Below are 23,050 nucleotides of genomic sequence, written 5' to 3'. Positions count from 1 at the left end.
TGATCGGAAGGGGCACACGGAGGACCACACACACACATACACACACACACAAACACTCGTGCTTATGTCCACAGACATGTTCTGGGACGCAGGATGGACAGGTGATACAAACTCACTCACGCAGACCCACGGGTGATGGCAGGAGGAGCTGCCACACATATACTCTCACACACACCCTCGCATGACTGACAGAGGAGAAGGACAGATGAGACAGACAAACACACACACACACAAACACTGGGATGCCAAACAAGACAGGTGCAGAGGACTCAGACATAAAGGGCACAGAGACAACACAAAAACCCTGGTAAAAACCAAACCCCAACAGGTTCCTTGGCTGTGTGTTTGGGATCATTGTCTTGCTGAAATGTCCACCCTCATTTAATTTTCATCAACCATCAAGAATGTCTCTGTACATTTTTATGAAGTTTGCCAAAGTAGGATGCTGAAAAACATGCTGCTGTCAACCAGTGTGCATGCTCAAGGTGTAAGCAATGTCTAGACTAGGTTAGGACAACGGTGTGCTGTGAAGGGCCAAGATAGTGCAGGTTTTCCTTGCAACCAATTACCTCTGTAGGTGGTTTTACACATGACCTCCTAAGTATCATCCTGAGTAAAGTCCTGAGTATCTGTGAAGTCAACTTCTGGAGTGAGTGGTGGCATAGAAAATCTGCAGTGTTTTGGCTATTCATGCCCACCTCTAATCAAGACCATACTTGTGCATAACACTTTGAGGATTGGCACTGCATAAATAAACTAAATGAAACTGAGATGGTTTCAGACAGTTGTAAACATGAAGGAAGTGGATGTCAGCTATGAGCAAGAGAGGACAATCTTGTGAGTGTTAATTGGATTTATTCATTTAAACCTAATAACCCTGCGGTCATTTTGTCTGCTTCTGTCTGGACACTTAACAAGAACACAGACATCTGTTATAAAAATGCATTACGTATATACATTATAAAAATAATCCACTGAGATACCAATTAATGTTTTTTTTCTGCAGTAGAAGTTGCATTTTTGTTTTTATTTGTTTGCAACGTGTTACATACTGAAAAAAACATGTAGTTGTTATCTATAGGTACGGTCGGGCCTACGTCACTTCCACATAGTTACTGTCACCATTTTGGGTCACCGCTAAAAACAAACTGTACGCGCACTCACAACCATTGTTGAAATAGTCGTCTTTAATGCTGTTTATTCGCAAAGGCCTGTCGATTTGGTCATGCCAAATGACGTAGGTACGGTTGGACATCCGGGTCCCCAATGTGCACGCACATAGCAACACGCATAGTAACCAGCGAGCTGCAGAAAACAAACCGCTGTCGCGCTCATTTCCTACTTGATGTCCATCGCGCTCGCATTGTTCTGCCACATTTTTTTCTACTTAATATACACCAGTTTTCATAGAGAATGTCAAGTAGCCTTAGTGTGCGTGCATGTGTATACCCCAAAAAAGATCGAATTTGTGGTTGATTTAACGGAAATATTAGTTATTACACCATCGCTGCATGTCACTCATATGAATCTGAGGGATGCTTTCATCTCAGAGACTGCATTAGCATCACTGTGCAAATAAAAATATGTAGTATGACAGTAAACACATTATCAGTGAGGAAAAAAAAAACACACAATTTTGTTGTGGCTTTGGGTGTTAATTAGGCGGCCTCTAGGGCCCGTTGTTTTTAATCCAGCATCTTTGCAACTCTGGCAGCCAAAGACTGTGCTATCTAATCATGTACTGCATCCATGCTGTCATGTTTCCAAATTAACTCTGCCTATTAGCTTTGAATGAGGGCAGCAAATTAGCTTCTACCAAACAGCATCCACAAGTCTATTTCCAAATAGATACAGATGAGTGAAATGTCCCTCCCAGCTCCCCTGACACCCAGTCCAGCTGAGGCAGAAGCTGGGACCAGAAAACAAAGGTTGTGTGTTACCTGCAACAAACATGGAAAGGATGGCAGTTGTGCCATCTGGGCATATAGATCAGTGGCAAAATGGGTTTTGAATCCTTTTTCTGTAAAAGCATGGTACACATGGCATTTTAAACTAATTAAAATTAGTGCATTTTGTGTTTGGTGGAGATGGGGTGTTATTGTTCTGAAGGCCAACCCAGCCTATGCATTGAATACACAATTGCGTATAGTGCAAAACCTGCGCTTTCCAGCAGTAGATGCAGTGAGGACCAGAATCCAGACAATATTTGGATGTGATGGCATTCAGTGCAGGTAGACGCAAGTGAAAAGATGATGCTAAATATTATTCTCTGTGTGAATCATGAACATTTGCAACAAGCATGCACAGCCTTCATTAATGCACCTGTTTGTGCACATGCACAGCAGTTATTGCAGTGCTTGTTAAACTGGTAAAACGGTGAAAACAAAATATTCCTACGACTGCTCCACAAAGCTCACTGAATTTGTTAAAATATGGAGTGAAAAGCTGTCAGTGGCATGAATAAAGTAATGTAACAGGAGCAGCAGAGTTTAAAACAGTAGCGCATAAATCTTTAAGTTTTGTCTCAGTTAATGCTTCAGAGATGACTGAAAAGATTTAAGTGTTAAATGAACTGAAATCGTGGTTTAACTTCTGAGGAGCGGAAATGAAAAATGACCACACTAAATGCTTGATTAGGTAAGATCACTATTAAGGGTTGTGTAAAATCAGCTTTTATATCATTTTAAATTTTCATATGTTTGAGCTCTCATCTTCAACATTGTTAAAGTTCCACAGTTCTAGGGCTGTGGTTGTAGAAATTTACCTCAGATTATTAAAAGACCACCACCCCAACCAACTGTCTCAGGATTACCGCTGTATTCCAAATCCTAGGAAAAAAATTAAAACCCTGACATGCAAAGTGAAAATTGCTACATTACAAAGCATTAATACAATTTTTATGTTAATTGGGTTATGAAATAAATATATTAAGAAATATATTCAAATACACTTTGCACTGCACTGAAAAATCATGCTAACAGACTTTTTTGTTTGCTTTTGGTAATTTTAATTTGATAACAAAAGAAAGTGAAGACACAGCTACAGCTGATAAAACTGATCATGGATGTGTTAGATTTACAGTGGGCGAATGATCATTTACAATATTCAAACATTTACAATATTTAATAGTTTTGTTGGCACTCAGATACTGGGGGATCAGGGATCAAATTCTGAGTGAGGCCTCCGAAAGTCTTGGGTCGGCACTGATTATTCTACTTTACTGAGGAAATTTGTTAGGTTTTAAACAATGTCTGATAGAACACCAAGATGCAGGCAGCAAGAGGCTGGTGGTATGTGCAAAAACCAGGTGATTTACTATCCAAACAACAGCTCAAAACTCCAAACTGACAAAAAGTGAGGCATGGGAAAAGGGTCCAAAAACACACAAAACAGAGTCCAAACTGAGTCACAAGGAAAAAATAAACACACAGGGAATCAAACAACAGCACAGTAAATCTTAGAATACTCAGAGAACGCAGGAAGCAATGTGACACAACAGGCAAACAAACAGAAACTACTTGATAGTTGAGGCTTAAATGCAAAAGAACTGATGAGAAAATAAAAGACAGGTGTGTGCAAAAGTCAAAGGTTATAGACAAACAGGAAGGTGGCAAAAACTCAACAGCACAGAAGGTAAGGAAAGGACTAAAACACAACAAATAAATTATAAGAAAATATGTCAAAATCCACAGAACAAAAATACAAATCCAAATACACAAATTAAAAACAGCCGCGGAACTCAAAGGTGTAAAAAGTGTAACATAAGAGAAAACCCACACTGGAAAAAAGAGAACAGCTGAATCAACTTAAATTGTTTCAGTTGGTAACATCTGAATGAATTGAGTATGTTAGAGTTGTACATTAGAGTTGATTGAACTTATTAACTTAAGTTCAAACATTTTAATTCATTTAGATGTTACCAATTGAAACAACTTTTTAAGTTGTTTCTTTTTTCAATCAAATAATGTGCAAACACCACAAATTAAGTCCAGAACTCAAACAGAAACACAACGTGGAGTTCAGCATAGAAATAAAAATGCTATAGTAGAAAAACTAACATGAAGATGAACATATTAAAGGGGACAATAAAATAATCAAACTCCAAAAAAAAAAAAAACACTAACTAAAAACTAAATCAAGAATTACAAGCAGATAATCCATGGAACTCAACCAAGAACAGAGGATAAACCAGGAGGCCACCGAATGAAACAGACCACAGGGAACTAGGACCAAGGGAGCTAAAGCACAGACAGTGGAGAGACAGACCCGAGACAAAGACGGAGGATGAACCACACTGAGGACACACCTGGATGACAGACCATGACAGGGGACAAGATATGGAACACAAGAAACAAACATGAACGCAGGACCGGAAGTGCTCATACACATACCTTGCATGTCATGTTTTTTCCTTTCCTTTAGCTGATCTCTTTATCTTATCTTTGTCCACCTGTGTTGTGCCCTCTGGCTGGAAATGTGCAAGGGTTATTCTGCTTCACAAAGGGGGTGACCATAGTGATTTTAACAACTATAGACCAATATCAATTATTAATAGCATTGTTAAAGTTTTTGAGAAAATAATTTTTAACCATCAGATTATTTAGTTGACAATGATCTCTTATCTCCATTTCAATCTGGATTTAGAAAATATTTTTCAACAACTTCAGCTTTATTGAAGTTCACTAATGATGTTTTTACTGGTTTTGATAATTTATCTACTGGTGCCTTATTTATTGACCTTACCAAGGCATTTGATATGGTTGATCACTATCTATTGCTGGACGAATTACATTTGATTGGTCTTGATAGGCCTTCTCTTCTCTGGTTCAACTCTTATGCCCATCACAGTCAACAATGTGTTTTGTTTTGTTTTTTTCTTTCAAAAATTGTCACTCTGACTTTCATACTATCAATAAAGGTGTGCCTCAGGGTTCTTCACTTGGCCCTCTTTTATTTACAATTTTTATTAATGACCTTCCTCTCACCCGCAAAGACTGTAATATTCAACTCTATGCGGATGATACTCTGTTATTTATTGTTCTAAACCCAATATTGCTGACATTCAGCGCTTGCTTCAACATGATTTTAACTCAGTTCAATTATGGCTACAAGCTAACAAATTGCTTCTGAACAATAAAAAATCTCACTCAATGTTATTCAAGAAAAGCTTTACATCAGCAGGTGAGCTCATTCTTACTTCCTTGGATAATATTCTAATTGTTCCTGTTGAGCAGTTTAAATATTTAGGTCTTTGGCTTGATCCTTCCCTTTCTTTTACAAACCATATTCAGTCTGTTACAAATAAAATTATATATCAATTGAAACTACTTTATCAGTCAATTAATTGTTTTAATTTTTCTGTAAGAAAGAGGATTGTCATGCAATTTTTACTTCCCATTCTTGATTATAGTGATATAGTTTATCAAAATACTTCATCTTCTCATCTTAAACCACTTAATGTAGTTTACAACAATTTGTATAGGGTTATTCTGCCTCTTTATGACTCACCATTGCAACCTTTATAACCAGTTGTCCCGGCTTACTCGATCCTCCAGACAACAATTTCACTGGTTGATATTTATTTTTAAGTACATTAATCTTAGTTATCCAGAATATTTAAAACAATATTTGATTCCTTTTGGTTCTTCTTATAGTTTGAGACATGCATCTCAATTTTTTTTTTTTTTTTTTTTTGTCCTACGAATTAACAAGGAAATTGGAAAATTTTCATTTAGACATTAAGCGCCCTATGATTGGAACAGCCTTCCTTCCTCTATCCACTCTACAACATCTTTGTCTGTATTTAAACGTGCCCTTGTACAACACCTTAAGAACATATGTAACTGTTTTGGATTCCATTTGTCCATAATTCATTTTATTCATTTTGTATGGTAGTATTAATGGGAGAGTGTTAGAGAGCTTTGTGTGTCGTGTGATTGGTTGTTGGTGTGTACGTGTAGATATGTTTGTGTGTAATTAATTGTTTGTAGTTGTATAGTTGCCTTTGTTTGTATATTTTGTTATGTATGTACTGTTGCATGTCTTGCCCATTGCATGTTTTGTTGTTATTTTTGAGGACCCCCTTGAAAACGAGATTCTAAATCTCAAGGGGTTTACCCTTTCAAGTTAAATAAATAAAATACCCACAACAGTTCTGTGCTCATAGGTCATCTTTTTTTTAAATTGTGCATCACTCTCTTGATTTTGTCTTTGATATTTATTCTTTTCTGTAACTGTCACAACTACGCTGACATTAGTAAGACACAAAAGGTGAATCATGCATTTTTCATTCACACCTGACTTTTTCTTCATCAATATTATAATATCACTGGTGGTTGGCTCTCACTGCGGTATTGTATCACTTCCTGTTCCGGAGCACAGCGGTGTTTTTCTGTATCTGTTAGCTGTTTAATCTGCGCAGTTAGATTGATCTAGTTATCTAGATTACGATTTGTTTCCCAGTGTAATCTTTACGTGCCTTAACTAAAGCACTCCTTCTGCTGAATCACCTCTAAATTATTTACACATTATTCACTTTGCGTGTTTTTAGGAATCCGCTAGCTTAGCGTAGCTACTAGCTCTTAGCCGATTTAGCATGGCGGCTTCTCCTGTCTCTCCCGCACTTTTCTGCTCTGGGTGTGAAATGTTTAGTTATTCCTCGGCCTCCTTTAGCAGTAATGGTACTTGTAATAAGTGTAGCTTATTCGTAGCTTTGGAGGCCAGGCTGGGCGAATTGGAGACTCGGCTCCGCACCGTGGAAAATTCTACAGCTAGCAAGGCCCCTGTAGTCGGTGCGGACCAAGGTAGCTTAGCCGCCGTTAGTTCCCCCCTGGCAGATCCCGAGCAGCCGGGAAAGCAGGCCGACTGGGTGACTGTGAGGAGGAAGCGTAGCCCTAAACAGAAGCCCCGTGTACACCGCCAACCCGTTCACATCTCTAACCGTTTTTCCCCACTCGACGACACACCCGCCGAGGATCAAACTCTGGTTATTGGCGACTCTGTTTTGAGAAATGTGAAGTTAGCGACACCAGCAACCATAGTCAATTGTCTTCCGGGGGCCAGAGCAGGCGACATTGAAGGAAATTTGAAACTGCTGGCTAAGGCTAAGCGTAAATTTGGTAAGATTGTAATTCACGTCGGCAGTAATGACACCCGGTTACGCCAATCGGAGGTCACTAAAATTAACATTAAATCGGTGTGTAACTTTGCAAAAACAATGTCGGACTTTGTAGTTTTCTCTGGGCCCCTCCCCAATCGGACCGGGAGTGACATGTTTAGCCGCATGTTCTCCTTGAACTGCTGGCTGTCTGAGTGGTGTCCAAAAAATGAGGTGGGCTTCATAGATAATTGGCAAAGCTTCTGGGGAAAACCTGGTCTTGTTAGGAGAGACGGCATCCATCCCACTTTGGATGGAGCAGCTCTCATTTCTAGAAATCTGGCCAATTTTCTTAAATCCTCCAAACCGTGACTATCCAGGGTTGGGACCAGGAAGCAGAGTTGTAGTCTTACACACCTCTCTGCAGCTTCTCTCCCCCTGCCATCCCCTCATTACCCCATCCCCGTAGAGACGGTGCCTGCTCCCAGACTACCAATAACCAGCAAAAATCTATTTAAGCATAAAAATTCAAAAAGAAAAAATAATATAGCACCTTCAACTGCACCACAGACTAAAACAGTTAAATGTGGTCTATTAAACATTAGGTCTCTCTCTTCTAAGTCCCTGTTGGTAAATGATATAATAATTGATCAACATATTGATTTATTCTGCCTAACAGAAACCTGGTTACAGCAGGATGAATATGTTAGTTTAAATGAGTCAACACCCCCGAGTCACACTAACTGTCAGAATGCTCGTAGCACGGGCCGGGGTGGAGGATTAGCAGCAATCTTCCATTCCAGCTTATTAATTAATCCAAAACCCAGACAGAGCTTTAATTCATTTGAAAGCTTGTCTCTTAGTCTTGTCCATCCAAATTGGAAGTCCCAAAAACCAGTTTTATTTGTTATTATCTATCGTCCACCTGGTCGTTACTGTGAGTTTCTCTGTGAATTTTCAGACCTTTTGTCTGACTTAGTGCTTAGCTCAGATAAGATAATTATAGTGGGCGATTTTAACATCCACACAGATGCTGAGAATGACAGCCTCAACACTGCATTTAATCTATTATTAGACTCTATTGGCTTTGCTCAAAAAGTAAATGAGTCCACCCACCACTTTAATCATATCTTAGATCTTGTTCTGACTTATGGTATGGAAATAGAAGACTTAACAGTATTCCCTGAAAACTCCCTTCTGTCTGATCATTTCTTAATAACATTTACATTTACTCTGATGGACTACCCAGCAGTGGGGAATAAGTTTCATTACACTAGAAGTCTTTCAGAAAGCGCTGTAACTAGGTTTAAGGATATGATTCCTTCTTTATGTTCTCTAATGCCATATACCAACACAGTGCAGAGTAGCTACCTAAACTCTGTAAGGGAGATAGAGTATCTCGTCAATAGTTTTACATCCTCATTGAAGACAACTTTGGATGCTGTAGCTCCTCTGAAAAAGAGAGCTTTAAATCAGAAGTGTCTGACTCCGTGGTATAACTCACAAACTCGTAGCTTAAAGCAGATAACCCGTAAGTTGGAGAGGAAATGGCGTCTCACTAATTTAGAAGATCTTCACTTAGCCTGGAAAAAGAGTCTGTTGCTCTATAAAAAAGCCCTCCGTAAAGCTAGGACATCTTTCTACTCATCACTAATTGAAGAAAATAAGAACAACCCCAGGTTTCTTTTCAGCACTGTAGCCAGGCTGACAAAGAGTCAGAGCTCTATTGAGCTGAGTATTCCATTAACTTTAACTAGTAATGACTTCATGACTTTCTTTGCTAACAAAATTTTAACTATTAGAGAAAAAATTACTCATAACCATCCCAAAGACGTATCGTTATCTTTGGCTGCTTTCAGTGATGCCGGTATTTGGTTAGACTCTTTCTCTCCGATTGTTCTGTCTGAGTTATTCTCATTAGTTACTTCATCCAAACCATCAACATGTTTATTAGACCCCATTCCTACCAGGCTGCTCAAGGAAGCCCTACCATTATTTAATGCTTCGATCTTAAATATGATCAATCTATCTTTGTTAGTTGGCTATGTACCACAGGCTTTTAAGGTGGCAGTAATTAAACCATTACTTAAAAAGCCATCACTTGACCCAGCTATCTTAGCTAATTATAGGCCAATCTCCAACCTTCCTTTTCTCTCAAAAATTCTTGAAAGGGTAGTTGTAAAACAGCTAACTGATCATCTGCAGAGGAATGGTCTATTTGAAGAGTTTCAGTCAGGTTTTAGAATTCATCATAGTACAGAAACGGCATTAGTGAAGGTTACAAATGATCTTCTTATGGCCTCGGACAGTGGACTCATCTCTGTGCTTGTTCTGTTAGACCTCAGTGCTGCTTTTGATACTGTTGACCATAAAATTTTATTACAGAGATTAGAGCATGCCATAGGTATTAAAGGCACTGCGCTGCGGTGGTTTGAATCATATTTGTCTAATAGATTACAATTTGTTCATGTAAATGGGGAATCTTCTTCACAGACTAAAGTTAATTATGGAGTTCCACAAGGTTCTGTGCTAGGACCAATTTTATTTACTTTATACATGCTTCCCTTAGGCAGTATTATTAGACGGTATTGCTTAAATTTTCATTGTTACGCAGATGATACCCAGCTTTATCTATCCATGAAGCCAGAGGACACACACCAATTAGCTAAACTGCAGGATTGTCTTACAGACATAAAGACATGGATGACCTCTAATTTCCTGCTTTTAAACTCAGATAAAACTGAAGTTATTGTACTTGGCCCCACAAATCTTAGAAACATGGTGTCTAACCAGATCCTTACTCTGGATGGCATTACCCTGACCTCTAGTAATACTGTGAGAAATCTTGGAGTCATTTTTGATCAGGATATGTCATTCAAAGCGCATATTAAACAAATATGTAGGACTGCTTTTTTGCATTTACGCAATATCTCTAAAATCAGAAAGGTCTTGTCTCAGAGTGATGCTGAAAAACTAATTCATGCATTTATTTCCTCTAGGCTGGACTATTGTAATTCATTATTATCAGGTTGTCCTAAAAGTTCCCTAAAAAGCCTTCAGTTAATTCAAAATGCTGCAGCTAGAGTACTGACGGGGACTAGAAGGAGAGAGCATATCTCACCCATATTGGCCTCTCTTCATTGGCTTCCTGTTAATTCTAGAATAGAATTTAAAATTCTTCTTCTTACTTATAAGGTTTTGAATAATCAGGTCCCGTCTTATCTTAGGGACCTCGTAGTACCATATCACCCCAATAGAGCGCTTCGCTCTCAGACTGCAGGCTTACTTGTAGTTCCTAGGGTTTGTAAGAGTAGAATGGGAGGCAGAGCCTTCAGCTTTCAGGCTCCTCTCCTGTGGAACCAGCTCCCAATTCAGATCAGGGAGACAGACACCCTCTCTACTTTTAAGATTAGGCTTAAAACTTTCCTTTTTGCTAAAGCTTATAGTTAGGGCTGGATCAGGTGACCCTGAACCATCCCTTAGTTATGCTGCTATAGACGTAGACTGCTGGGGGGTTCCCATGATGCACTGTTTCTTTCTCTTTTTGCTCTGTATGCACCACTCTGCATTTAATCATTAGTGATTGATCTCTGCTCCCCTCCACAGCATGTCTTTTTCTTGGTTCTCTCCCTCAGCCCCAACCAGTCCCAGCAGAAGACTGCCCCTCCCTGAGCCTGGTTCTGCTGGAGGTTTCTTCCTGTTAAAAGGGAGTTTTTCCTTCCCACTGTAGCCAAGTGCTTGCTCACAGGGGGTCGTTTTGACCGTTGGGGTTTTACATAATTATTGTATGGCCTTGCCTTACAATATAAAGCGCCTTGGGGCAACTGTTTGTTGTGATTTGGCGCTATATAAAAAAATTGATTGATTGAACCTTTGTGTGCATGCAATTCTCAGTATCATTTAACTGAAACACTAATCTTCGTAAAGACTTCAGGCCACGATTTCCACCTGGCCAGTTGGCCATGAGCGCAAAGCCAACTCCATGCACTCGCGGTTTACTTGCTTTTTGTTCAGCATTGTCCACTACCATTATGAATTCCAAATATCGGGCCAGTGCTTATGTCCAGATACCATTGTACAAGAATTGTACAACCAATATACAGATCAGGTTTTGATTCCAGGTGTGTGCTTCCGGCTACCTGTCCATGTTCTTGGATGAGGCACTTCATCTTCATTTCTTTTTTGTGCTCATTTGCACAAACTGTTGCATTGAAGAACACGTCGGTTCTGGGTTCTGTGACTGTAAATATTTCTAAAGAGCAGAATCTTCATTACTCATGCTTTGGTGGGGCTCCGTCACTTTCTGAACTGGCCGCAGCTTGATGCACCAAAAAACTTCTGTAACACAAAGCAGAATGCATTATCCAATTTAATGTCAGTCTTACTGTCAAGAGGTACGATCCTGTTGTTGTGACAACTGAAACTGAAGGGCAATAAAAGCAGAAAAAATGATTGTATCACAGGCTGTTTTACGTATGTGAGATTTTGAGTGATAGCGCACAGTTATGCTTCAGGGAAATGGTAATGCTTCTGAGATTAGCATACTTAAATAATAATGAGGATTGTTGCAACAGAGAGGTCATTTCTCAGACTCAGGTGGAATAATAATGAGCTAGTGACACCGCTGTCATCGCATCAGGTAGTTCAGAACAGCGGAGCATCTCAGACTAGAATGTGCCGCCTCCAGGCCTGCTGAATTTCAGTTTTACCATAAACGTTGTTTGTCCAACTGCTTCTGTCATACACAGCGGCTTTCAATCCCTTAAAAATCTAAAACCTTCAAGAAAAACAAAATGCTGAATACGTGTCCTTAGACATACAGCATGCACATGCAAATTTTGTCTTTAATGCTGTCCATATTTCAGAACAAATACAATGATACGGCGAAAAAAACAAGGATTTCTTTATTTGATGAACAATTATTGATAGCCCCTTTAAAATACATTTTATAGTAAATGCCCACTAGATACCGACACAAAAAATAATAATAAATAACACTAATAAAATGTTGACTAAACCCATTTCTTCATAACAGCAACTGTTATCCGAATTATTTTTCTCACAATCAGCTAAATCAGTCATTGCAGTTTGACTCCGTATCGTTCAAAAAAATGGATCATTGGATGAACTCAATTCAACTGTGCGCAGGCTTCCCATCTCATGAATATATGTATGTAGCCCCAACTCAAATAAAGCACATCCATGCAAGATAATTTAATTTAATTAAATTTAGTTGGGACTACATATATTTATTAGCTGGAAATCCTGCCCATAATTGAATTGAGTCCATCCAGTGAGTCATTTGTTTGAGTGGTCACTCAAAAAACTGACTCACTTGATTGGATTTCACCTAATAAATATATGTACCCCCAACTCAAAGAAAGCACATTCATGCAAGATAATGTAATTTAATTTAGTTGGAGTTATTTTAGTTAACTATGTAGTCCCAACTAAATTAAATTAAGCAAGAGCAATCAGAGATTTCTAACATCCACCAATCCGGATCTGGATCTCCTCCAAAAGTTAGTGGAGTATTCCATGGCCTAATATCTATCTGTGGTGCAAATTTGGTGAGAATCCATGAAGTAGTTTTGATGTAATCCTTCAAAGCCAATATAAAGTGAAACTTGATCCAGAATCCGCATCCGGATCCAGGTCACCTGTAAAATTTAATCTTCCATGGCCTAATATGTATCTGTGTTGAAAATTTTGTCAAAATCCGTGCAGTAGTTTTGACGTAATCCTGCTAACAGTAATCCTTCAAAGCCTATATAAAGTGAAACTTGATCCAGAATCCAGATCTAGATCCAGATCCAGATCACCTCCAAAATGTAATGGGTTCTTCCAAGGCCTAATAGCTATCTGTGGTGAAAATTTTGTCAAAATCCGTGTAGTAGTTTTGATGTAATCCTGCTAACAGACAGACAGACAAATAAACGATTTTATAACAGCCTTGGAGGACATAATTATCTTGCATGAATATGCTTTATTTGAGTTGGGGCTACATACAGTTGTATGCAAAAGTTTGGGCACCCCTGATAATTTTCATTATTTTCCATTATAAATCATTGGTTGTCTGGATCAGAAATTTCAGTTAATTATATCATATCGCAGACAAACACAGTGATATTTGAGAAATGAAATGAAGTTTATAGGATTTACAGAAATTGTGCAAATATTCTTTAAACGAAATTAGGCAGGTGCATAAATTTGGGCACCCCAACAGAAAAAAATACATCAATATTTAATAGAGCCTCCTTTTGCAGAAATAACAGCCTCTAATTGCTTCCTATAGCTTCCTGTGAGAGTCTGAACTCTGGTTGAAGGTATTTTGGACAATTCTTCTTTACAAAACATCTCAGGTTTGTTGGTTTCCGAGCATGGTGTGTGTGAGTGTGGGCTGTGTTGTTGTACTTATGGGTGCCCACTATACGAGGTCTGTCCATAAAGTATAGGTCCTTTTTATTTTTTTCAAAAGCTATAGGGATTTCATTCATATGTTTTTACGTCAGACATGCTTGAACCCTCGTGCGCATGCGTGAATTTTTCCACGCCTGTCGGTGATGTCATTCGCCTGTGAGCACACCTTGTGGGAGGAGTCGTCCAGCCCCCTCATTGGAATTCCTTTGTCTGAGAAGTTGCTGAGAGACTGGCGCCTTGTTTGATCAAAATTTTTTCAAAACCTGTGAGGCACATCGAAGTGGACACGGTTCGAAAAATTCAGCTGGTTTTCGGTGAAAATTTTAACGGCTGATGAGAGATTTTGAAGTGATTCTGTCGCTTTAAGGACTTCCCACGGAGCGGGACGTCGCGCAGCGCTCCCAGGCGCCGTCGTCAGCCTGTTTCAAGCTGAAAACCTCCACATTTAAGCCTCTGTTGACCCGGGACGTCGTGAGAGAACAGAGAAGTTTCAGAAGAAGTCAGTTTCAGCATTTTATCCGGATATTCCACTGTTAAAGGAGATTTTTTTAATGAAAGACGTGCGGGTGGATTCGCACGTCGGCTTGCAGCCGGCGCAGCACAGCACAACAGGAAAAACACCTCTGTTGGAAGCCTTAAGGACAAGTTGGAACATGCCCAACTGTTAAACAGTTTCTCAGATACTCACTCTACTGAAAGCCATCAAAAGCCGCCTGGATTTTACAAATGGTTATCAACACGGAGGTGTTTTTCCTGTGGCTGCGCATCGCGGCCAGTCCTTTTACATAGTTTACATTGAGTATGTGTATATGAGCTCCACTAACATGGTGAAGCTGATGCAACTGAGGCCAGCTCACTGAGGACCTCGGTTTCTTACATGACTATCTACTGCCTTTGAGTCAATGAAAAGGTTCTTCTTTCCAATTGATAAATATCGCCATGGTTACCTGCTCCAGCTGTTCAGCCTCATTTTCCTGCATATCCTGCAAAAAACAAACAAACAAACAAACCAAAAAAGCAATACATGAGGACAACTTGAGAAATGCACAGGAGAGTGAAGACCTCCACCAAGGCCCAACAGTCTGTCCACTTTGTAGACCCAACATTTTGCTGGATAGATGATGGAAACAAGAGTCTTCAGTTTAGCCTGGTGGTAGCAATTTTATTGTAATTTGACCTCACATTTGGAAGCCTTTATTTAATGTTTGATTGAATGAATTAATGAATGAATGAATTTATTTATTTTATTCGGCGTGCACACAAACACATATACTTAACAAAGGAATCTCTCATAATACAAACAAAACAAAAAAGAAAAAACTCAAACAAACGAAAACAAAAACTCAAACAATTTCCCAGTTTTGTGCGGCTGAAAAGGTGAAGGCTGAAGCAAAAGCTTATAAATGCCCTCCCTTCACTAGTTGCTATATACACATTATGTACACAGAATCACGATAATTTTTGACATTTTGGATTTAACATAATTTATATGAGTTTTCCAACTTAATTTATCAACGATAAACACTCCAAGAAACTTGGTTTTGGTTACTATTTCAATTTCAGCATCATTCAGTAATAAGTTTCTACTTAAGTTCCTGGGCTTATTTCCGAATATAATACATTTTGTTTTACCCAAATGAAGCGATAATTTATTTGAATCAAACCAGTATTTATTTTTGTAGTTCCCTCTCCATCATGTCCAGGAGCTGTCCCAAATGATCCCCACTACCAAACACAGTCGTATCATCAGCAAACAAAATATAAAAAAATCTCACAGACTTAGAAATCAAACCTATACCATTAATATACAACAGAAACAGTCACGGCCCAAGGACTGAACCCTGGGGCACCCCACATGTAAACCTCAAAAGTTCAGAATTTGCCCCCCCAAAATGGACACACTGATACATGTTGCGTAAATAGCTAACTATCCAATTAAGGGCCAGTCCTCTAATACTGTAATTCTGTCATTTGTCCAATAGTAAAGTGTGATCTATGGTATCAAATGCTTTCTGCAAATCAAAGAAAACTCCTACAGTGTATTTCTTCTTCTCTAATGAATTTGTAACTTGTTCAACAAAATCAATTAAAGCCAGTGAAGTAGTACGATTTTTCTAAAACGATACTGCTGTTCACTGACTATGTGATGTTTAGTTATGAAATCATTCAACCTCTTCACAAATATCTTTTCCAGAATTTCTGAAAACTGTGGTAACAATGAGATTTGCCTGTAGTTTGAAAAGACATGTTTGTCACCAGATTTCAACTGTGGTATCACCGTAGCCATTTTCATTTTGAAAGTAAATTTCCCAGTCATCAATGTCAAATTACAAATATCAGGGCTGTGAAAACTCCGCGGATCCGGAAAATTATGCGGAATTCATCATGGGGAGGAGGGGGGGGGGGGTGTTTGTGTTTTACTCTGTAATCGTGATCGTCACTGAGTTTTTAAAATGTCTATCGCAAAGTGTTCTTTTTTTACGACATCGTGCTAGTTTTATAAGACCGCGGTGGTCTGTGTACACTGATCTGTGTGTTACAGATACAAATCAGTGTCCTTGGATCCACAGAGTTTCAAGGAGAAAAAAGAAAAAAGCCTGGCTGTTGCGACAGCTGTCGTAAAGCAAGACTGGTTGGTTGCTGCGGTGACGCTGTGTGTCTCCTGCGTGAAGCTTAATCTCAACGTAGCATGTGGACATCGTAAACCTAAAGTTTTTTAAAGAAGACTTGTGCAGCATGTCTCTGTCACAGACCGACATCGGACAGAGAGAAGATGGTGAGAAAGACTGTTTGAAAAAGTCTGATAAGGACAAGAATCCGTGGAATTGTCGCTGGCTTTATCAACACACCTGAAAGATGAAAGAAACGGGAAAAGTGAACTGTGCTCTCAGGAAATACGGTAAGAATTTTTTTCTCTCTGGAAAATAAACATTGTGCTGTTCAAACAGGATTTTATGTGATTTTTTTTCATTCATCTAGACTTTCTTTCATTGGAAAAAAAAGACTGTGGCTTTGAATGGATTCACATGAATTTACACAAGAATGTAAATTAGTTTTTATTAATGTAGACTTTTTTCATGGGAAAAAGACACTGTGGCTTTGAGTGGATTTACAGGAATTTACACAAGAATATTTGGCTTTTTTACTATAAGGTGTGTTATTAATATTTTACCACGATTTTCAAAATATTCTCCAAGCTTTAGCTGTGGCTTTTGAAATGCTGTAACACTCTTTTCAGTCTTCATGAATTTTATGTAGTTTAATTGTTCTGAGTTAATGCATAATTTGGTTTACAATTAAAAGGAAAATCAATGCAGGTCCTACTTCCACGTCATATTCTGTTATTACAACATGATCATTGACGGTTCAAATGAAAGGCTGAATACAGGGTCATTTAAATTTGCACTAATTTTGATACTTTGTGTTCCAGGAGATGCTGAAAATGTATCATTAGATAAAAAATTCATTTGGTTTCTGGGATCCCATGGGGCCCGAGACCCCGGCTCCTGGGGGCCTATGCCCCCAGACCCCCTGTAAATTTTCCTCGGATTTCCCAATTTTCATTTCACAGCCCTGAAATATAAGTCAAGGGTTTAACAATACAATCGATAATATTTTTGATCAAAAACATATCAAGGTTGTCCCTGTCAGTTGATTTTTTTTTCCCTTTTAGCTTATGAACTATGTTAATAATTTCATTTTCATGTTTCTTTAATATACATTAAATCCATAGTTGTATTAATTGTTTTGCTGTTGTCCAAAGAGCACATTTTTGAGGATACAATTGAATTTGATAAAAAAAAATAGTTGTTGAAATGATCAGCAATAACTTGATTTCCTTTCACGATTTTGGCAGAATCTGTATGAAAATAAGATGGATAATCTTTAACTACTTTTTTCTTTTTAATGATTTCATTTAAAATCTTCCAAGTACCTTTAATGTTGGTTTTATTTTTTCCAATAAATCACAGTAATACTGCTAATTACATGATGGCATAGTGTTCCTTAATTTGTTTTTGTATGTCTTATATTTTCATTCATCTTGTTTTGTTCTGAATTTTATAAACTGCTTGTACATTTTTTTTTCTTTTTACATACATTTATGCCAGTTCTTGGCATAAATGTGCAATGTTTGTCATACAAGTTGGAAATAATGGAAATAAATAATTCATATGATTTGTCAACATCCTCACTATAACTGTCACACCAGTCTTGGTGTATTAAGTCCCTTCTGAGGTTCTCAATAGTAACATCATTAATTTTCCTTTTGAGATTTGCAGTTTCCTTTTGCTCATTTTTATCAACTGATGATTTGAAAGCTACGAAAACTGGCAAATGATCACTGATGTCACTAATGAGTAGTTCACCTGTTATGTTCCCTACAGTAGCATTTGTTAATATGTTGTCGATAAGTGTCTATGTATTCATAGTTTTCCTAGTTGGATGTGTGATCACTGGGTACAATCCGATGCAAAACACAGAATTTATGAATTCTGTTATTTGTAACTGACCATGAGGATTTAGTAAATCCATATTAAAGTCTCCACAGACAAATAAAAGCTTATTATTATTAATTGTGTTGTACATTTCAGTCAAATTATCCACAAAAATATCTATATTTGACCCCGGAGCTCTATAAACACAGCTTATAATTATGTTTTTCGATTTTTCACATTTAATTTCCACTCTGATACATTCCATAATATTTTCCAAAGCAAATGACATGTTTTGTATAATTTCACTTTGATAATTTGAACATACATAAAGTGCCACGCCACCACCCCGTTTTTTTTTTTCATTCTATTTGTGACCAAAAAAATAAAAAAATAAATAAAAAATCATATCCCTCAAGCTGGACAGAGTCAACCAGCTCCTCTCTCAACCAAGGCTCAGTAATTGCAATAATAGTAAAATGTTCTTGGCTGACACGCCTCTGCAACATCGCGTGGCGATCGGGGACAGTGCCTCTGGATTGGCAGACCGGGGTGGTGGTCCCTCTGTTTAAGAAGGGGGACCGGAGGGTGTGTTCCAACTATAGGGGGATCACACCCCTCAGCCTCCCCGGTAAGGTCTATTCCAGAGTACTGGAGAGGAGAATTCAACCGATGGTCGAACCTCGGATTCAGGAGGAGCAGTGTGGTTTTCGTCCTGGTCGCGGCACACTGGACCAGCTCTACACGCTCCATCGGGTGCTCGAGGGTTCATGGGAGTTTGCCCAACCAGTCCACATGTGTTTTGTGGATCTGGAGAAGATGTTCGACCGTGTCCCTCAGGGCACCCTGTGGGGAGTGCTCCGGGAGTACGGGGGCCGGGGTCCTTTGTTAAGGGCTATCCGGTCCCTGTACGACCGCAGCAGGAGCTTGGTTCGCATTGCCGGTAGTAAGTCAAACCTGTTTCCAGTGCACGTTGGCCTCTGCCAGGGCTGCCCTTTGTCACCAGTTCTGTTCATTATTTTTATGGACAGAATTTCTAGGCGCAGCCAGGGTGTAGAGGGGGTCTGGTTTGGGAACCACAAAATCTCGTCTCTGCTGTTTGCGGACGATGTGGTTCTGTTGGCTTTGTCAAAGTCAAATCAGGACCTTCAGCGTGCACTGGGGCGGTTTGCAGCCGAGTGTGAAGCGTCCGGGATGAAAATCAGCACCTCCAAATCCGAGGCCATGGTTCTCGACCGGAAAAAGGTGCTTTGCCCTCTTCAGGTCGGTGGAGTGTCCTTCCCTCAAGTGGAGGAGTTTAAGTATCTCGGGGTGTTGTTCACGAGTGAGGGACGGATGGAGCGTGAGATCAATAGACGGATCGGTGCAGCATCTGCAGTGATGAGGTCGCTGTATCGGACCGTCGTGGTGAAGAGAGAGCTGAGTAGGGGGGCAAAGCTCTCGATTTACTGATCAATCTACGTTCTGATCCTCACATATGGTCATGAGATTTGGCTCATGACTGAAAGAACAAGATCGCGAGTACAAGCGGCCGAGATGAGTTTCCTCCGCAGGGTGGCTGGGTGCTCCCTTAGAGATAGGGTGAGGAGCTCGGTCACTCGGGAGGAGCTTGGAGTCGAGCCGCTGCTCCTCCACGTCGAAAGGAGTCAGTTGAGGTGGCTCGGGCATCTTTTCCGGATGCCCCCTGGACGCCTCGCTGGAGAGGTGTTCCGAGCACGTCCCACTGGGAGGAGGCCCCGGGGAAGACCCAGGACACGCTGGAGGGACTACATCTCTCGGCTGGCTTGGGAACGCCTTGGGGTTCCCCCGGAGGAGCTGGGAGAGGTGTGTGGATCGGGAGGTCTGGGCGGCTTTGCTTGAGCTGCTGCCCCCGCGACCTGACCAAGGATAAAGCGGAAGAAAATGGATGGATGGATGGATGGATGGATGGATGGATGGATGGATGGATGGATGGATGGATGGATGGATGGATGGATGGATGGATGGATGGATGGATGGATGGATGGATGGAAAAATGTTTATTAGATATATTTAAGTAGACCTGAATTTTGAAAAGTTCATGAAAAGACTTCTACTATTAAAATGTATAATGGAGAAAATCCCATTTGTCAAAGAACAATCCTTCAATTGTTCTTCAGTAAAGTATTTACAGTGATGAGTAATATTTTCAGGGAAAAAAACAATCAGGATCAATATTACTTTTGATATTATGAAATATATATTCAGTGTCTTCAAAAATGTTTTAATTGAACTCCTGTGCAGGATTAAGTTGTGATAACTCGGTTGTCATATTTAATGAAACATAATCCACAGACCAAGAAAAGCAATACAGCAAAACTAACTTCCCTGTGTAAACCTAAACATGGTATAGAGTCTCTCAAAATTAGTCCCTTAACAAATGAAAAAAAAAAACATTCAAAGTGTTCCAACTGACTCATGTTCCTAATGCACAGTCCTCTGGAATTTTCAGGTGCATCCTTCGATTTGATAAAAAAAAAAAACCTTACAGTTTGTGACCCAGACTGAATTTAGTTTGCCCTGTTTTTAAGCAGCCTTGCTTTCCTGGCGATGTCCGTGTTATTTTTAGTAAGATGTTCATTGATATAAATGTTTGTGCCTTTCAACTTCCTTCCCTGTTTAAGTAGTTCAGCCTTGTGCCTTATATTTGCAAAATGAACAATGATTACTGGAGTGGATGACTTGTTGCCGGTTGGCAAAGTGTGACATGCATATTTTAATGTTAATGTTGATATGTTTACTATGGAGGAATGCAGTCACCTGTTCCTCCGTGGTTTCCTCATGACTGCCGTCCTCAGCAGTAACTCCTGTTACCGCCTGTGAAAAGGACCTTGGTTTGATTTTTAATCCAGACATGATGACATCGTTCATTCTTGAGTACTGCTCCAAGTCGGACACTCGATTTTCCAGACATAAAATTTTCTATTCATATTCACTATTTTGTCGCTTTGGCTGTTTGAGTTCTCCCAGCAGTTCTGTGATGACGTGGTTCTGCTTTATCAAAGAAGCCATTTCTGCAGATAACATGTTCATGGACTCCTTTAATTCATCCATGTCTTTTTGAAGATTTTTAACAGCCATGTGCCTTACGGGATGCAGTAGATCTTGATTAAAAGACAAATCACACTACTGCTGTTCCCGAACTTCCAAAAGCTAGCTTACCAGCCTCCGGCAGGCCTCGACAAGCCTCGGGCTTAGCTGGACGCCTCCGACGGGCCGCGACTAGCCTTGTGCCTGGCTGGGCACTTCCTGCTGGATTCCTCCGACAGGCCACGGGATTCGATGGGGACACCGACAGGGCTGCTGGTCCTGCCAGCGGACTCCGGACGCGGCAGCGGGCTGTAACAAACAGTACGGCTGTCTGTACAAACGCTGACCGCCTGCTCTGCTGCTCACACGCTCCTGAAGAGTCAAGAAGTTTGCAGATTCTCTCCATTGTGGCTCTAATGAAAGGGTCAATGGATTACCAACATAAATTTTCTTTCTCTAGGGATGATGAATGCAGAAATTTGACAGGAGATACTCCCATTTGAAACCTGAAAGTTTGCTCTGATGGTGAGGTAAAAGAAGAGGTCACACTCAGTGCTAAAAGGAAGTCACACTGCGCCCCAGTGCACATTATTTATGAAACACCCACCCACCTATTTGATGGGCATTAGGCGAGCCTTGCTTTGAGCAAATTCCTTGTGGATGTCCTTACTGTCCAACTCCCGAGAAACCACTTGAAGCAGTGGTGTGAATGCTGATGTCAGCTGAACTGCTGCATTGCTGCTGGGGAAGGGGGGTACTGCAGACTGTAAAAAGTCCAAAGGAATCTAATTTAGGTTTGCTACCTTCTCCTCCTGTTGTTTCTCTACGGTCTGGTCTTACAAACATCATGTTTGTATGGCATGATTGCTTGCTTGGCTTGCAGGTACGTTCTGCTCACCAGGCTTTTCAGATTTTGTACCTAAAGTAGCCAGAATCACATATGATCAAATAAAGTCTTTAAAATTGAATATTACCAATATACCCAGAAAGCAACATTGCATGACTGTATGTGACATTATTGTCAATGACTTCAATTCAGTTCAGTTCACTTATTACAGAGCATCTGGAAAGTATTCACAGCACTTCACTTTTTTCACATTTTTTACGTTACAGCCTTATTCCGAAATGGGGTAAATTAATTTCTTCCTCTCAAACTTCGACTCACAACACCCCATAATGACAACATGAAATAAGTTTTTCTGAAATTTTTGCAAATTTATTAAAAATCAAAAGCTAAGAAATCACATAAGTACATACTTAAGTATTCACACCCTTTGCTCAATACTTTGTTGATGCACCTTTGACAGCAATTACAGCCTCAAGTCTTCTTGAATATGACGCCACAAGCTTGGCGCACCTATCTTTGGGTAGTTTTGTCCATTCCTCTTTGCAGCAACTTTCAAGCTCCATCAAGTTAGATGGGGAGCGTTGATGCACAGCCATTTTCAGATCGCTTCAGAGATGTTCAATAGGATTCAGGTCTGGGCTCTGGCTGGGTCACTCAAGGACATTCACAGAGTTGTCCTGAAGCCACTCCTTTGCTTTCTTGGCTGTGTGCTTAGGGACATTGTCCTGCTGAAAGATGAACCATCACTCCAGTCTGAGGTTAAAAGCATTCTGGAGCAGATTTTCATCCAGGATGTCTCTGTACATTGCTGCATCATCTTTCCCTCAATCCTGACTAGTCTCCCAGTTCCTGCTCCAGATGAGGTTAGTGTTGGGCCGGCTAGCTTGCCCATTACCATCAGCCTGGAAACACCAGCTGTGGAGGACAGCTTTCGGGCTTTTGGGGCAGATGAAGCCCCGTAGGGCTTGGTGTCCGGTTGTGGTACCCCGATCACACTCGCCACTGCAACCTGTGAATCGGTTCTCCCCCTTGTATTTGCCTGATGTGAATTCTCTGAGCCCACAAGTGACTTCCACTCCTGTCTCCAAGCTGAAATGCCGGACTTTATTGATACAAGCTCTGACAGAAGGACCATCGGGTTCTTGGTCACCTCACTGACTAAGGCTCTTCTCCCCGATCTTTAGGTTTAGTCAGGCGGCCAGCTCT

Source organism: Thalassophryne amazonica, chromosome 11, assembly GCF_902500255.1.
Source record: "Thalassophryne amazonica chromosome 11, fThaAma1.1, whole genome shotgun sequence".
NCBI classification, from domain to species: domain Eukaryota; kingdom Metazoa; phylum Chordata; class Actinopteri; order Batrachoidiformes; family Batrachoididae; genus Thalassophryne; species Thalassophryne amazonica.
This window is presented reverse-complemented; position numbering follows the sequence as displayed.